The sequence below is a fragment of the Capsicum annuum genome, chromosome 1, assembly GCF_002878395.1.
Source record: "Capsicum annuum cultivar UCD-10X-F1 chromosome 1, UCD10Xv1.1, whole genome shotgun sequence".
NCBI classification, from domain to species: domain Eukaryota; kingdom Viridiplantae; phylum Streptophyta; class Magnoliopsida; order Solanales; family Solanaceae; genus Capsicum; species Capsicum annuum.
The window spans coordinates 69,707,291-69,713,797 of record NC_061111.1 but is presented as its reverse complement, the minus strand read 5'-3'; the positions used below and the strand labels follow the sequence as shown (position 1 = coordinate 69,713,797).

Sequence of the window (6,507 nt, the reverse complement as noted above, 5' to 3'; positions counted from 1 at the left end):
ATTGAAAGAACTCTTCAAGGACCAAACGGTCCCTTTCCTTCATACTTCATATAAATAAATCTAAAACCCCAGAGTATATCTTTCCACGGATCAAAAGAAAAAAGAAAGTTTGAGCAAATATTTATTTTTAGATTCTTTTGTCTGTTAGAAAAAGAGATAATCTACTATTTTTCCCTTTAGTAAATCTAAAATTCAATAAAATAAATAAAATAACTAGGAGACTGGAAATGAAGTCTCTTTCTCGGATCTATTCTTCATCACACTGTTGGAACAAAACAAAAATACCGGATGCAACGATATTGAAATATTTGTTACATGAAGCCACGATCTGATAGATATACATCGAAATCTACAATCTACTTAATATAGATATATAATCTAGATAGAAATTAATCTTTGATCTAGAATCAAAGAAAGATAATAAATGGCTCTTATGGTGTGACTTGGAAGAAAGGTTTATCTGTAGAGGAAAGGAATAACAATTTATTCCTATAATTTTTCCTATAGAAAATCTAGTAACAAGAAGATTTAATCGGAAATATCGACAAATTCTTGTGCAGTCCAAAACAAAAAAATGAAATAAAAAAAAAATCAACTGCTCCAATTTCATCTCTATCGAATTTTAATATCAGAATAGCGAATATAGTCATGATTCAATAGGTCAGGTCCACTTCCTTTTTCTTTTGTTGATTTCTAACCTTTCAAATGGATTTGGTTGGTATAATGGAAAATAGGAATATTCGGTGGGTGATTCAAGAAGTGACTTTTCATTATTCAGAAATTCATAATAATGAAAATTGACTAAACAAATGTTCAACTTTATAACTAAGTATAATGATAATGTATTATCCAGTTAGTTACTTTTTTTATTACAAATCAAAATACAATTCTCCCCTTAAATATGAATACTAGATTGGAGTTTTACAAAGCCCCTTATCGGATTTGAACCGATGACTTACGCCTTACCATGGCGTTACTCTACCACTGAGTTAAAAGGGCCTTTTTTATTTAATTCCGGAATTATTCACTATGTGGATAAAATATCTATATGTACATATATTATAAACATAAGTATATATGCATTAAATACGTGCAGTAGATACATAGTGTCTAGTGGCTCATGGATTTACCTAGGAAGTCTAGGAGAAAATGCAATGAAGTGTTTCAAGACCGACTCGAATTGCTTTTTTTCTTTTATTGAATTGATCCCACCAGAACAAAATTCACTTGATTGATACATGTACATACACCTAGCAATCTAACATAAAATTCAAGATATTTCATCAAATCATGGAATGAAGAGATTCTACTTGTTTCTTGAACTAAATGCTTGGATAAAAAACAATTTTCTGCTTGATCTTACTAGATTTCTCATTTGTTAATTTCCTATCTTGGTGGGAGGGAGATAAGGATATCTCGTCTTAACAATGAATCAAATGAAAGTGAAAGAAATTGAAATAAAATTCTAAATACTAAAATAATCGAAACTAAAATAATCAAAATAAATTCAATTGAAATAATTCAAAAATAAAAAAAATACTACTACTAGATTTTAGATTTCTAATTGTGATTAGAATGAATAATTCATCAGAATAAAAAATAATTATATGCAATTTTGAAAGGGGGAAAGATCCCTCGGATAGAATCATTCGATTATATTGACAATTTCAAAAAACTGATCATACTATGATCATAGTATGATGGCTGTTGGTCAAGCGGGCCCCCATCATCTAGTGGTTTAGGATATCTCTCTTTCAAGGAGGCAGCGGGGATTCGAATTCTCCTCGGGGTAGGGTACTACGAAAGGAAGTTGATCTTGGATTACCAATAAATCTAAAATTGATTCTTCCTGGGTCGATGCCTGAGCGGTTAATGGGGATGGACTGTAAATCTATTGGCAATATGTCTACGCTGGTTCAAATCCAGCTCAGCCCAATAATTCGACAATCCACCATGAGATGATATAACCCCTTTGTACTTCAGAAATACCCGATCCGGAGATAAAAAAGAATCAAATTTCTGCTAGATCCCATATTTCCCTGGGATTGTAGTTCAATTGGTTAGAGCACCTCCCTGTCAATGTAAATCTCTCCCTTTTTATGAAGGGGACGGGGGGCAGAATTTCATTGTCAAAGCAAAGGGGAAATCCTTATTTCTTTTTTCTTTCCTTTGGGTAATATGCGGTTGGATTAGTACAATTATTGGTAGCATTATAGTCAGTATTCCAAGAAATGCTGGCTTTTTCGATTGACCCCGATGCATGTAATGGAATCGGGTACTATACCTTTTTGAGGCGCGCATACACAAAGGGAATTCTTTTCTTGTCCAATACAAAATTGAATATAAGAAAATACTTTCCAGAAAAAACAAAAAAAAACAATTTATTTTTCTGGATACGGATTTATGGAACCTCACTTACTAGTTTGAAGTTGAAAAATAGATTTCATGCAAATTGCACACTGAGCTTTTGGTATAGGTGTCCCGGGGCTAATAATCTACGAAGAAAGGAGGGGGAAGGACAGATCAACCAAAGATCCTACTCCTCTTAGAAAGGGGAATGAATCATTTTTCCGATTTTTCATTTTGTTTTAAGGCCCCATCGACGAAAGAACAAATTGAAAAAATAGTAAATTTGATGAATATTCATTTTATACGGTCGCATCTTTATCACACTTCTTTGTCTTCCAAGTCAAAAATAGTTTCGTTCTAAACTCCTTTCTTTTTCCATTTAGCTTTTATTGTTTGTTTGGGTTTGTAACTATGTGACCACTGGAAGTGGAAGAGCTGTTTGATGAGACTTCATCAGATGATTGTACAAGAAGGAACTAGATAGATTAGAGAGAAAAAAAGAACAGATGATAAAAAATGATAAATAAAGGAATTTTGGTTGGATTGGGTCAGGAATCCAAGTTTGGGGCGGTATGGATAAAAGAACTTCCTATGTTATACTATTCAATTCTCGACGACGAATTGATTTGATAGTTCAGATATTGTTATTCATGATATTGATCCGATTCAAGATCATCGAGAGGTAATATTCATTCATTGAATTTACAGGCCAAAGATTTATCATCTCTATGGGATTAAATCCTGGGTTATTGTGAAGTAAAAAATCGATGAGATTATGGAAGTAAATATTCTTGCATTTATTGCTACTGCACTATTTATTCTAGTTCCTACCGCTTTTCTACTTATCATTTACGTAAAAACAGTCAGTCAAAACGATTAATTATTAACTAATTTGAATGAAACTTGACTTCTGAGTTCTTAGCCAAAATTGCCGAAATAAAATGAAAAAGATTCCAATTTCATGTCTTTAATGAAATGAGTGGACTAGAATCGACAGTATTCTAATAGATAGATAGTATGGTAGAAAGATTCATCTATTTCTTTCTACCATACTATTTATTAGTTAGATTGTAGCTGCTCCCTGGACTAAAATAAAGATAGAGGTTGCATTTGATATGGATCTATAGATCAATCCACAATATTATCTTGATATATGTGAATATCAATTCCATAAATGGGAGTGACATAGCATCCAATTCCATTTATTTGCTATATCTATTTGTTCTGATCAATCTGAATTACTCTTATGTCTTATAGTTTGAATTACTATATTTTTTATTTCCAATATGAATCTCGGTATCTATTGAACGAATCAAATCAATGAAGGAAAAGCGATAGATATAGGCATATTCAAAAAATCACGTAGTAATCTTTTTTTTTAATATTCCCAATAAGTAATTGAGTAAACCATTGACAGTAGTTCCACGGGCATCGAAAAGGAAGAGTAAACCTCACTGATTTTTAACGCCTGAACCATGATATGAAATAAGTCGATAAAGTATAAATCGAATTTGAAAAATTTGAAAGCAGTAAATGCGCAATATGTGACCCACCTGACAACCTTATTCTGCATAGTATCTCGTTAGACAACCATTATGTTTATATCCCTTCTTTCTCATACAAAGTGCGTATACACTTAACAAAAAACTTCTTCTTTGAATAGTAAAGAAAGAAACAAATAAAAAAAGGGTCCGGCTCTCATCAATATCACCTAGTAAGAGGTCGTTGATTGGACTAGAAAATTTAGGAAGAATTAGGTTCAAATAAATTTCCTGGGTTCCTCTCCTTTCGAACTACAAACATGGGAATCGCTGAAATAGCTCTTTGATTGAAGGAGGATATTCCTATAATACATTACTCCAGTCGAGTCCAATGGAATTTCAAAATGAAGATATTTTTATTTTGTTCCAAACGTGTTACAGAACGATCTAGAAAGCAATTGATATTGATACAGTTTGCTTTCTTAACTCAATTAGTAGGACCCCTAGAGTCCACTCCTTCCCCACACTACGAGTGAAAGGGAAAAAGTAAAGACTACCATTAAAGCAGCCCAAGCAAGACTTACTATATCCATATGAATTATGTCCCCTATCTCTATAAATATAAAGGAATTGTTCCATTATTCCTCACTAATAATAGTGGAATCAATGGCGCAGAGTCAAAAAGAACGAAGACTATTAATAAACCAATCCGATAAATTCGCTCATTTTATAAGAAATTCCTATATGATTTCTAATCGGGAAAGATTAAACACAAGCAAAATCCGCAGTAAGGAAGGTTACTAATGGAACATGTAGGAATAATAGGTCCTATTCTTTTTTTTTTACCCTTATTTCAATTGATTGGATGCTTGAGCACTCAGAGATTTTTGTGAGTTCCTCGTATATAATAAAGTATCTTCCGCCCTCTTCCACAAATATTTATATTTCCTATCGGGCTCTCCAATCTAACCCAAGGTCCAGCCATTATACAATGGATTAATAATATAAAATTTTTATTTGTAGTAGAAGGTAATTGCAAAGTTTTGATAGCCCCTCTAGCATTCGAATATTTCCTTGAAGCCTAACCTAAGCCTAAATATGCAATGATATGCAATGCAAGAATATTTAAATTTTTTTAGAAAAAACCCCAGACCAGATGTTTAGAATCAAACAAGTATCAACAGTCTGCCTTCTCTGCTTCTGCTGGGGAATCGTTCAGCGGGTTATATCAACAGAAGAAAAGAAGAGATTTCTAGTTTTTTGTTGATCAGGCGACACCCGGATTTGAACTGGGGAAAAAAGGATTTGCAGTCCTCTGCCTTACCACTCGGCCATGTCGCCAAAATGCTACAAATACAAAATAGATGAAAACTTTCCCAGATTACTGAACTGTTTTTTATCATACTTGCACCTTGAGTTTTGTTTTCCTAAATTTTTCCTAAAAGTCATAGAAATCCTAATCCTTCTTCCCTTTTGATTGTGTTTGATTCATCCTTTCAATTTCGATTAAGTTCATCTCAAAATTCATAATGTTCAAAACTTTCTCTTACCTTTCTATTGAAATCTATTGAAAAATCAAATGTGGATTTTCAGTCGCAAAATCCAAATTCAACTTTATGAAAATAGGAACCATTAACTATTGACTTAGAATGCATGAACAATTCTTGGATTTGAATCTCCAATTTTTGTTTTCCTAATGACATAAGAAAATACAACTTGATATATAACTAATCAGTATGGATTTTTTCAATCAAAAAATCCTTATCAATTATAAATTATAACTATTATTATGAGTATATGTAAACCCCCCAAGAGAAATTGTTAGATGGATATATATTATTTATATATGTTTCCAGTATAGAATTATTAGATATAAGAAAAGTATCATACTTCAATTTGAATTTTGAATTGAATAGAAAATTTAAATTTTGTTTTCATAGAGCACAACCTGTGTTGCCCCGAATAGAACATAGAACGACAATAAAACAAGAAAAGAGAAGAAAGACGGATATTATAGATATCTCCACACGTGTTTAATCCATACAAACCTTCTTTTCTTATACACTTCACAATCGTATTCTACTCAAAAATCCGTAAACAAAATCTCTCTCTTCTCTGCGAATCATTTTTTGAACAATGAAATCCATAACATAAAAGGGAGTTAAATTCTAAAAAACCGATTCTAATTCTATATATTCTCTTTCTGATTTTAATGCCTTTATCTCAGCGAAAAGATCAAATGTCCAATCCATTTATTTTTCTGGTATTCAAGAAGGTTGGAATATGTATTATCATAATAATGGTAAAAATGGAATCATTTTTATTTTTATATTCTATACAAAATCCTAAAAACTTAATTAATAAGTCTAAGTAGCAGAAGTCCGTTTCTAGGGATGTTTTATCAATTTCTTTCGATTTGTATCTGCTAAAAATTCCAATAAATTTCAATTCAATTTAAGAAGAAAATTATCTTTCTTCCTCCGTTCATACGTATTTCATACATTCCAGATATGGAGTTGGGTAAAATTTCATGTGATTCGGTAAACAAAATTGAAATGTCACTCTTGCTAGATCATTTATCTAATCTATCTAATTAGATGAAGAATGAGCCAATAGTGGTAGTTTTTGATAAATGGGAAATTAAAAATGCTCTGGGATGGAAATGAGGGAATATCTA

At 31.9% G+C, this 6,507-nt stretch overlaps 2 non-coding genes and 1 pseudogene across 2 annotated transcripts; 1 reads left to right on the top strand and 2 right to left on the bottom strand.

The window, feature by feature from the left end:
* Positions 1-927: 927 nt before the first annotated feature.
* TRNAT-GGU lies at positions 928-999 on the bottom strand. Its single transcript has one exon. It is a non-coding gene; the product is annotated as a tRNA-Thr (tRNA).
* A 4,100-nt stretch (positions 1,000-5,099) lies between these two features.
* On the bottom strand, positions 5,100-5,171 carry TRNAC-GCA. The gene has a single exon. It is a non-coding gene; the product is annotated as a tRNA-Cys (tRNA).
* Positions 5,172-6,340: 1,169 nt separating this feature from the next.
* The window catches only part of LOC124897749, a 1,049-nt pseudogene continuing 882 nt past the window's right edge, over positions 6,341-6,507 (top strand).